The sequence below is a fragment of the Mixophyes fleayi genome, chromosome 1, assembly GCF_038048845.1.
Source record: "Mixophyes fleayi isolate aMixFle1 chromosome 1, aMixFle1.hap1, whole genome shotgun sequence".
Classification (NCBI taxonomy): domain Eukaryota; kingdom Metazoa; phylum Chordata; class Amphibia; order Anura; family Limnodynastidae; genus Mixophyes; species Mixophyes fleayi.
The window spans coordinates 320,806,537-320,818,258 of record NC_134402.1 but is presented as its reverse complement, the minus strand read 5'-3'; positions in this window follow the sequence as shown (position 1 = coordinate 320,818,258).

The following is an 11,722-nucleotide window of genomic DNA, read 5'->3' as shown; positions in this document are numbered from 1 at the left end:
AAAATGGCAATTAAATGAAAAACAAACATCTGTTGTTTCCCACTTTGGAAATACAATAGGAATCTTCTTTCCTACAATAGTCCAAATGGAAATGTCAAATAAGTAATGGGAATAGACAACTGTAACTTCATATAATATAGCCGCAACACTAATGATTTAAGTACTATCAGTCAGAGGGGTTAATATGTAATTAACCAGAGATAAGTGGTTAGATAGTACTGCAAATAGTCATCACAGACCTCAGTACTATCCTCCTAAAAGGCGTATCTGCTGATGTTCCCATGTCTGCCTGGATAACCGTACACAGCTAACACTTGCCCGCCACGATTCCACCAGGCATAAGGGGGATGTTAAAAGCTATATATTTATGTATGTGTACACATATAACTCTAAATGAGAATGCACATGGGAGGATCAAAGATAAATACACTTTAACTTTAGATACTTTATCAATTGAAATTCTTATTTATCTGATCCCCTCCTTTGCCAGTATCAGCACCAGTGATGACATAGGATGCTGGGGCACCATGTAGGTGCTGTGGAATGCTCATTGGTACTATATCTTGACAAGTATCCTGTTTAATTCATCTAATATTTAACCTTTCAATGGTTTCCTGGGGCTTCTCTGGAAAAATAGTGTACCTCATTTTATATAAACCTCAGCAGATGCCTTACCACGTAACTTGTTGAAACATGGGAAATCCTTTGGTTCACCCACCAATGCCCTAAATAGCTAAAGATTTGTCATAATGAATACAATTGTTGCATATAAAATTAATGGACAATTATTATTATTAAATCAGTTGCATTAGCAAGAAATATTCATCCCTTTGGCTAAGTACAAGGCCATTAATTCAGAATTTTAAATTCTGTTTTGTATAGGACATATACCTCTGATTACCTAATAAACATCTGAGCATTATGCATACCTATTGTAATAACAAAACAAACCTCTAGCACTCATCTCTTTGTAAAAAAAAGTCTATTGGGACACACACCTCTGTTTTCTTTCCTAATACAAAAGTAGCTGAGGACACAGACATTACATCTCCTTCCTAATACAAAAATGTCTGGGGACACAGACACAACCGAGAGGAAACCAGCTAGGTAACCTGGCCTAACTCGATCCACATATTAGGGACTAAGGAACAGTTGGACTAGTTACCAACGGTTGTATGAATGTCAACTTATACAGACAAACATAAAGCATGTTTATTTTGACCCCCAGTAGGTCTTCAACAACTAACACAACAATCCCACTAAATAATAAAAGTGCATGAGAACATATAAGCGAAATACACAAACAACAAATGAGTAATTTCACCAGCTTTTGGTTTCATCCTGGAACTCAAACTGGAAAACGGTCTGTCCATTGGTGATACATGCCCTGGCATTCATATCCCCCACACTGTTTCTAATAGCAAGAAAGACCAGGTCCACTCAGGCTAGTTGGATCCAATAAAAATGGCATTGATGACCAAAAATGATGACCAACTGTTACTTGCTGTACAGCTGCCCACAGATTTTGTACCCAAGTCAGCCAGGTGGGAACCTCAATTCCCAGCCCCGGTTTACCCAAAAGTGTCCTCCACTTGGTCTTTTATCCTCCTCCTGGAAATTCCCATGCTCTGAACCAGATCAATTTAGTTGGAGACAGTGGACGTTGGCGTGCATTGGCTAAGGCACTAATGGGTTGGCCTGGACAGGAACACTGGGTTAAATCTGATATAGTTGGTATGGGGACTCGGAGACAATAAACAGCAAACACAGGGACAAAGGACCAGCATACATTATTGGGGCTACATGCATGTGTGATTAACCCCTTGATGAATTTTGTACTTTACTCCCACTGTCCTGTTGAAAGCCTAGGGATGACAACATATACCATCTCTGAAAGGGCTGAGTGAACAGGTTGTCACACATTGTAAAACTGTGGCGGTACACTCATTGGATAAACTATTAAAAACAACACTGGGAAGATAGCGGGTTTTCTGGCCCAATTCTACCCACTTCACTCTGGCAGGCCACCCACGGGTGCCTTCCTAGGCCAGGGAAGCCTACCCAGTACCTTTTAAGGGTTTGATTAGTCACTCAGGCAAATGCAGTTAGAAAGTACAGCAATACATTTATTTTAATAAAAACCAATCACTAGATTATTATGTACACAAGGTAAATAAATGCCAGGCAGGTTTACTACATTATTTGTCCCTTACCCGACTAGCTTAAGGAGCTACAGTCACCTGGATGTCCTGACTTAAAGACTCATTGAGTTCTTCTCTTAGTTGCAGCTGTAGTCCATTGGTAGAGAGTGAAAACTCAAAACCAACTACACTGCACCTTCCATGAATCAAATCCCAGAATGAATATATTCCCCCCTCCTGGAGTGGCTCCTCATAGCTAAGGTCAAATTTCCACAGTGCTTTCCCCTCCCTGGGAAAACCCCTGGGCCTCTCCTTGTTATACATTGGCGAGTCCTGGACTGGGGAAGGGGTTGGAGAGGGGAGGGGAGATGAGCTGTACTTCCATAAAACCTACCCTGCCGGGATTGTAGACCAAACGTCTGGAGTAGTCTTGTGAGAACAGTGGATACTAATTAGCCTCCCCCCTCACCAGTATCTTGCAACCTGATCCCTACCCATAACCCCCTGGCTTCACTTTAAGGACAATGAAAAAAAAGGACATTGCCACATCAACAATATACAATAACCAATATACATATTTTATAATGAGCTACAATGTCCCCTTATCCACATGTAATTAGACACTGCAGTTATACTCTGTTGAGCTGGGGAACAAAAGCAAGGGCTATAAAAAGTACTTGCTATAATCTAAAGGAATCAGCCATAGTGATTAGCAAAGTGATGCTGCAGCAGTCACACACTACCCAAGAAACCTAAGTGGTTGCAGATGCCAGTAAAGAAGTCCAGTTGTGGCAGCGACTACCCTCCAATAAGCGGGGACACAATGTTGGTGCACAGTTGATACAGTTGGCAAAGGGCTGGTTTGGGAAAGGCGTACCGGTATATGGCAAAGTGAGCCTGTTAAAGGCTCGACTGAATCTGAATTAAGAGCTTGTTCAGAAAAGTGTTTTGTAAGCATTTTCTCATACCGTAGTCCTATAGTGCTCTAAGGGGGGAATTCAGTTCCTCAGAACATCGCGTCTAATTGTATTTTTCCCTAAAAATACTACAGGCCCTGGGTATGTTGATCTCTAGGCCTCACACATCTGCTGATCACAGCAGTGAAAATTACGGGTCAGACCAAAATGCAGGAAATTTGTGCATACTCTTTATTCCAGTGTTATTACCTGACCAGATTTTCATATTTGTCCCTGTAAACAGTGTGACATGTGCACCAATGACCTAGTGACTGTAATATTTTCAGACCATTCCAAAACAACACAATGGGAGAATCAAAGCACTTGTTTGAAAGTGCTGAATTTTTGGAGCATGCTCTGTTGGAGACCATTTATTTTGCACTTTAATTTCAATTGTTTGATGGACTAAAGAGAATCTTAGCAAGACATACAATTGACAAGTTCTAGCTAATTAGTTGTAAGATAAGGACATTTGTGACATATACCATCACCTGTGACAAGGAGACAAGTAGTGTTATTTACACTTATTCATTTTGAATAACAATTACACAATACAGAGACATGATTAGACATCACTCAAAAGAGCCAGCAGTCTAATAGTAAACAGAGATTGGAATTTAAGATGTGCTTTGCAAAGCAAGTTAAAGCATTAAATGAGGGGAGAAGAATGTGTTTAAAAAGTGTTAAACAGACCAGGCAAGTGAAGCAAGTATTACAGAGTCAGTTTATACAATTACTTGATGAGGTGAGTTTTCAGGTAGTGTTTAAAGAGTTGTATACAAAGATACTGGTGGTATAAGAATAGTGTTCCAAAAGATCAGGAGGAGGCATTTCTAAGTCTGTCTGCAGTTTTAGTGACAGTTTGAAGTGGAGCTATTCTGTTCAGCAAAGACCAAGAAAAAGGATCTTACAATGGTCAACATGAGATAAAAACAAACATATACAAATATTTAGTAGTCTTATGCTCGGGAGTGCTGAGAGAGGGGGAGGGAGCAGGTACAGTACAAAGTACTGGTGTCTGGGCCTTCCTGGGGGAGTGTCTGGTGTGACCACTCTCCCTTTGGCAGTTATGGAAAGGGCCCCAAGAAGTTTCTGCATTGGGGCCTGAAAATCCATTTGGTGGACTTGCTTATGTCTGAGGAAGGAACCTAAACATAAATGTTAAGTGAAAGGAGTCAGGCAATTGCAATAGCTTGAATGTGATGCATGAACATGAGGGCATAGTTAAAAATATCGCATAAGCAATGAGTTAGAGGAAACTGAGAAACTTTTATGATTTTTAGTAGTTGTTAAGGGTGGGGTACAGCCTAACGGTGCGGACTACACCGACAAGACTTACCCCGACATCTTCAGTCTGGACGGCTGCTTCCTGACGAGGATCCATGACGACTCTCCAATACTCTCCAAGAAGAACATTGCTGCACTCTTAAGTTAAAGACCACCTGGATGAGCCAGAAGAATCTGAAAGAATGTTCTGTGGACGGATCAGTCTAAAATAGAACTTTTTGGCTTAGATGAGAAATGTCAAGCTAAAAACTGCATCCCAACATAAGAACCTCTTCCCAACAGGGAAACACGATAGTGACAGTATCATGGCTGTTTTACTGCCACAGGATAGCTTACAATCATAGATGGAACTATTGATGAAACTATGAATTCTGGATTGCACCAGCAAATTCTACAGCGGAATGTCAGGTCATCTGTCTGTGAACGGAAGATCAACAGAAGGTGGGTGTTGCAGCAATACAACTATTCTAAACATGTCAGTCTAAAATGTTTGAAGCAGGAATTCTTTGCATTTTGGGATAGCAGCATCAACGCCCAGACCTTAATCCAAACTAAATGTTGTGGCAGAACCAAAAATGGGTTGTTCATGCAAGATGTGCCCACCATCTGTGAGTTGAAGCAGTTCTGTAAGTCAGAATGGGCCAAAATTCTTCCAAGCTGATGTGTGATGATAAATAAGGGTCACACCAGTTACTGAAAGCATAGGTTCACATACTTTATCCAACAAAGAAATTTAGAGGGGAGATTCAATTCAACCCAATGTGCTGCCAGACATCACTGCGATGTTCAGCTGCGCACATTGTTGCCTATTACGGTAAGGAATCTCCACTAATTTTTCTTTGTGACGGCTCACTCTGTATTTCCGTCCCAGCTGGTTGCTATGCAGCAGGGATGCTACTTCCTCTTTGCAAGCATCGCTCAGTCTGTCCCTTCCATCCCAGGTGGTTGCCAGTATCTGGGACACCCTATTATGTTGTTGGGGTCTTGGTCCTAGGGAGCTTTGCATGGCTTTCATTAGTTTAAAGAGCAGGGAGGGTTTAACCTCCTTCCCGTTTATATTGTCTGTGCCTGCACTTCGTGAAGCCTGATGTTTGCTTTGTTATTACCTGTTGCCTGACCTTTTGCCTGCCCCTGGATATTCTGTCTGCTGCCTGTCTCGACAATTGGCTTGTTTCTGGACCATCCCTGCTCTCTGGTTATCCCACTTTTTAAATAATGTTATCCCAAAATCAGCGCTCCCTCCCGTTTGCAGCCTAAGTATATAATAAATGCCACTACATTAAAAATAAATTTGATCAATAAAATACAACAAGGCGCATAGGGCAAAACAATGTGACTAAATGAATCATTTAGTCACATTGTTTTGCCCTATGCGCCTTGTTGTATTTTATTGATCAAACTCTGGTTATCCCAGCTCGCTGCCTGCCCTCTACCCTTCCCTGGTTTGTCTTCTGTATACCGCAAGGTGTACTACTAATAGATTCAGTCTCAATACCTCATCAATATCTAGCACCTAAGATAAAATACTCTGAGTATAAGTCCAGGGAGCATCTTGTACATGTGAGAATAATTACTCTCTATGAGAAAGGCATCTCACTATAAGTGAAGCCCTCTCACACGCTAGTTCTAAGAGTTTACCTGGGTCCTCTAACGAGGAAAAATGAGCGACGATTTATTGCCTGACATCACCTCTATGTGCCTCCGTGGACTGTTCTGGAGACACCGTGTTAAATTGAATTTCCCCCTTAATGTTGGATCAGTTTGAGCAATAAATTAATGAAAAACTCTATCCTTTTGTATGTCATTTCACTTTTTGGGTTATCTTTATTTTTATGACCATTTCAGGCCACACTTCTGCAAAAAATCAAATAGGTTCATAAACTATCTAGCACCACTGTATGTCCACATGCAGGATTATCTCTTCATCCCAGGCGCAGTGGACAGTTCATCAGACAGGTGTTGTCTGCATGCATGTTTAGTAACACACAAACATGGTAGCACTGTATAACTAGCTAACACAGTAACTGGTTACCAGACCATCCCTCTGATTAAATAAAGCATTACTCTTATAACATATTGCCTCCTGCACAACAGTCAGTCCATAACCGCATCACTTTACACAACAGCATCGGAACATACATTCTCTCATCTTGGGATAGACACTCCGCCTTATACTCTTTACACTTTCTGCTGTAGATATACTAAAGTGGTTTTTGGTCCATTTTTTAAACCGTCACACATTGGATGCAATTTTTAATCCCAAACTGCAGAATTTAGTATTCTGCGGATTGGAGGCAGAAAATTTAAATTGCATCCCTTTTATGGTGGTTTGCAAACCCATAAACTGTATGCGGTTTAGGCCAAACAACATGGTAAAACTGGATGTGAAATATTTGGTTTTGCCACCTTACATTTTGTACAAGCGCCAAAACTATTTAACATTGGGCATGATATGGTGGGGAAGGGACCTGGATAAAAAAAATGGGCCCCTGTACCGAGACAGTGCTTGCCTAATGCGAAGCAACACTGGGACTCCTCTACATACAGTGCAAGCACTTGGGGCACTACAAGTAACAGCATGCTCTGGAAGACCAGAAGTGTTTGTGAACAATCATGAATTCCTGACAACACAGAAGGACCCTCATAGATGCAATGAGTTTGGTGAAGACCTGCAAAGCGGACAACAAACCAAAATGGAGAACACAAAACTGTAAGTGTGCACTCTGGATATAAAGAAAAGAAAGTGCTGCTGTTCCTCCCATAGACGGCTATAAAGTTAAACATCCTCGATATCTAGGGACTCACAAAATTCTGCATCCTTTATGGTATGAAACACCAAAGTAACTCCGACTTGAATCGCTGTGGAACAAATTTAGAGTCATCAAAGCCAAAATGAACCCTCTCCACTGTAATGAGTCCAGACATGATAAAAGAGCACAGCATTCTGTAGCGCTTGAATGGCTGAGTGGAACAGAATTTCTACATTTTGGGTCTCTGTGAACATGAGAAATGAAGAAACTGTTTAGAGGGAGCTCCTAACAGGATATCCAATATTCCAGATTGATGATGGCGAGTACCCACTGAGTCAGCATGGAGCATGACCAGGAGTTGAAGAGAAGACAGGGCCCAACCACATCCACACCCCCAGGTCCTAGCCAGTTATCAGGAAGACTTACCACTGGCACAAGCTTTAGAGCTCTCCTGTTTAGAATGGCTTCTTTTTGGGCAGCACTATCTGGGGTTTCAAAGGTTGAGTGATGCCCGGGAAGTAAAATCAGTTCTTGCTGCAAAAGCAAACTCATTTTGATTTATTCTGAGGATGCAATTAACTTTTTCCTCCAGTAGCGTCCTTCTTGGTCTTCTTCAGTTTCAGCCATAAGATGGCTTTACCATAGATAACGCAGAGTAGACAGGGACCTTTAAGCTGTCCACTGGACAAAATTTGAGCCACAGAGTTCTGTGGGCCACTATTAAACTGGCCTATGATCTGGCCGCTAACCTGGTGAAGGATGCTTCCAAAATATTAGAGGCAAGTTGCATCATCTCTGAGCTGGGTGTGTCAATCTGTAACATGCATCAGTCTTCCTGGGAAGAGTAAAGGACTGCAAATTACTGTGAGTTGTGAGTTTTTCTGGATCAACCCATTCCCCTGACACCAAAACATTAAACATGGTCTATGGAAAAAATAATTGTACAATGGTATGGTCATCTAAAAAGGGGACTGTGTGTGTGTTACATTGGTCACCTTGATCTTATGGGTCCTGTATGTTTAGGACCTAAAGTGCTGCCCCATGATTTGAGGGGCAACAGAATAATAATCAGTAGAATGTCACCAAAAAAACACCCACATTGACTTTACCAATGTGCATGCCTATTTCCCACCCAATTGAGTAACACTTCATACCCATATCACAATTTATTCCTCCCAGTCCTAGGCTGGGTGTTAGGGAATAAGGATTTTCAATTCCAAACAGCTGAGGCATGGGAACTTTTGAAGTTTTCTTTCATCTATGTTCTGTTGTGCATTTTCACTGCTGGACTGAGGCTTACATAGGGCTCATTAATCTTTAGTGAAAAACACAATTAGAAGTATGAAGTAACGAAGTATGAAAGAACATCGAACACTGAACATTTTTCTCCAGTGATCAGTAATCAGTGTGAGACTTAACACCTCTCTATCCAGCGCTGAAAAAGTAAAACCAAAGAAAAGCAGCTCCAAACCACCCCGGAGCAAAAACTGTAAAGCTCCTGGCTATCGGTCCCTAGTTAACTGACCAAGAGTTGAATATCACTGTTCAGGATTTTTTTTTCTCCAGTTCCTGCTATCTGGCATTTCTGACACCCAAAGATCCACACTTTAATCCATCCTAAATGCTACTGCAAGACTGATCTCTCACTACTCCACATCTGCTGCACTACTTTGCAAATCCCTACACTGGCTCCTGTCCTCCAGAATCCAATTCAAATTACTCACCCTTACCTACAAAGCCCTCAACACTACCCCAGTGTGACAGGATGAACCGCCTATGCCACCCTGTCTGTTGTGTTGATGGGGACCGATTGGGCTTGCCTTGCCACCGTCCCTTTTTCTTTATCTCCAATGCACTCTCTAACCGTAATAGGAGGGGCTGCCATCCAAAACCTCTAGGTAACTGTCGCCGCTAGTGTACCGCCTTGCTGGTACACCTGGGCTGGTACTCCTGACCTCTTGCCTTTAGACCAAGGTTGCTGTGAATGGTACCCTGGCCAAAGCTGCAGGTAGCAGGCTGGGGTCCAACCTCAGAACAGCTGGAGAACGGATTATATTTGATCTAATCTGTGGTCACAGGAATTACAGCAGGGTAAGTAGTCATCAAAGCAGGTTCTTGAAGCAAGGATGTTTTATTAGCTCACGTAGTCCTAATGAGGACAGTTACACGCCAGTCTGTGGTACTAGCGGTCTTTCAAGCGTTACAGATGAAATGATACATTATATGGTCAAACAGTGCTTTTTTTTGAGCAGTTTTGAACAGTCTGACAGGCGGCAACACCACCCCCTGATCCTAGATGATTCCGCAACGCCGGAGTTATTTTAGTATCAGGATGCAATTAGTTCCCCAAACGTGGATTTAAATTAGAGATGGGCGGGTCCGGTTCTTCGAGAACCGAACCCACCCGAACTTTGGGTATCCGAGTACCGAGCTGAGCAGCTCGGTACTCTCCCGCCCGTTCCGAATCCAAATCGAGGCCGAACGTCATCGTGACGTCGTCGGATCTCGGGGCTCGGTTCTAGCGATACTTCAACTTTATAAATACACGCCTCCACAGCAATCCATCGCCATTTGACAGAGGGAGAGAGCAGGGTGTAGTCATAGGCTGATTAGAGCAGGGACAGAGAATACAATATTGTTCTTGCAATTGCTCTAACCAAAATCGCTAGTGCAGAGAGGAGGATAGAGGTTTATTATTTTTTCTTAATATTTGGCACTCCCCAGCGCTAATTGTGCATAAATATTTCTGGCTGTCAAAAGTCATATCTGTCAGCAGTATCTACCCAAAATTTTTTAGCACTCCTCAGTGCTTTTGTGGTGTCCTCCCTAATTGTGCATTAATATTTCTGGCTGTCAAAAGTCATATCTGTCAGCAGTATATACTAAATAATTTTTAGCACTCCTCAGTGCTTTTGGGGTGTCCTCCCTAATAGTGCATTAATATTTCTGGCTGTCAAAAGTCATATATGTCAGCAGTATCTACCAAATAATTTTTAGCACTCCCCAGTGGTTTGCGCTCAGAATGGATTCAAAGCAGTCCACATATGATCTGAATGAGCAACCAGGTTCTGTCACCAGTCCTGATGTTAGTGTTCCCAGTACGTCATCTGGCCAAGGCGATGTCCAACAACAAAGTGTTTTCAAATTAGTGCAAAAAACAAAAACCCCAAAAAAATTTACTGTATTGAAGCGAAAAAGAAGTGTAACTGAGCAAAAGTTAAGTGACGATAAAAAAAAAATTGCAAGCATGCCATTCTACACACGCAGTGGCAAAGAGAAAATGAGGCCTTCACCTTTGGCTATTAGTGGCAGATCCCAAAAAGTTACCCAGCCTACAATTGGTGCACAACTACTGTTACGCGTCAAAGCCGAGCTGCTAGATAACAGTGAGGCATTACAGGAGAATATTTGCTCTGATTCACAAATGACAACAATCCCTGTGGAGAGTCCATCCAACAGTGGGATATCTAATCGTGAGCATTCTGCTGATGTGTGCCTTAATAGCGCAAGTGTAGCCGGTGATACCCAAATTGAGGATGCCACTTTGGCATTAGAAGAGGATGAGGGGGAGATTTGTGTAGGTGACGAGGGCGCTAATGATGATGTTGATGATTATGATGCAGACAGATACCAAATTGCCTTTCTCAATTTCTATTTATATTCTAGATTATATAACTGCTGAATAGTTTTCTATTTTACTCCTAGTGTAGAGAGGATCTGATGCAGACAGATACCAAACTGCCTTTGTCCATTTCAATTTATATTGTACAGTATATAACGGCTGAATTTATTAGTATTTTATACAAGTGGAGGGGGGCCTAGAGAGACAGAAACCAAACTGGCTTTCTCCATGTCAATTAATATTGTACAGTCTATAACGGCTGGATTTTTTGGTATTTTATACAAGTGGAGGGGGGCCTAGAGAGACAGAAACCAAACTGGATTTCTCCATGTCAATTAATATTGTACAGTCTATAATGGCTGAATTTTTTGTTTTTTAAAAAAAGTGGAGGGGGGCCTATAGAGACAGAAAGCAAACTGTCTTTTTCCATTTCTTTACATATTTAACTATAAGTGTAGGGTGTAATATACATCCAAAGACGATGGCTGCATTGCCAATATGCATAGATGGAGAGGAAGACAATCTGTTTTGTGTGTAGAATAAATGAAGGCCTACCAACAAAGAATTAAACTGTTTTTTTGGATGATTTATTACCTCAACAATTAGATTACTTGTCTCTAAAACAGTTGGAGCACTAAATTGGGTTAATTTAGGCCCAAAAACCTGGATTTTCCCAAAAAATAGCAAAACAAAACCAAACAAAACCAAAACCAAAACACGCAATGGCGGTTTTGCAAAACCAAAACCAAAACCAAAACACGACGGTAATCCAGATCCAAAACCGAATCCAAAACCAAAACACGGGGGTCAGTGACCATCTCTAATTTAAATGCAATGCAAAGTTAACAAAATTTACAGCAATTTGTTATAGCCTAAAACTTGCTGGTTGCATTTTTCAGACAGAATCTGAGATGCCAGATGAAAAGCCACACAGGACAGAAAGGCAGCGGCCCCCTGCTGTGTATA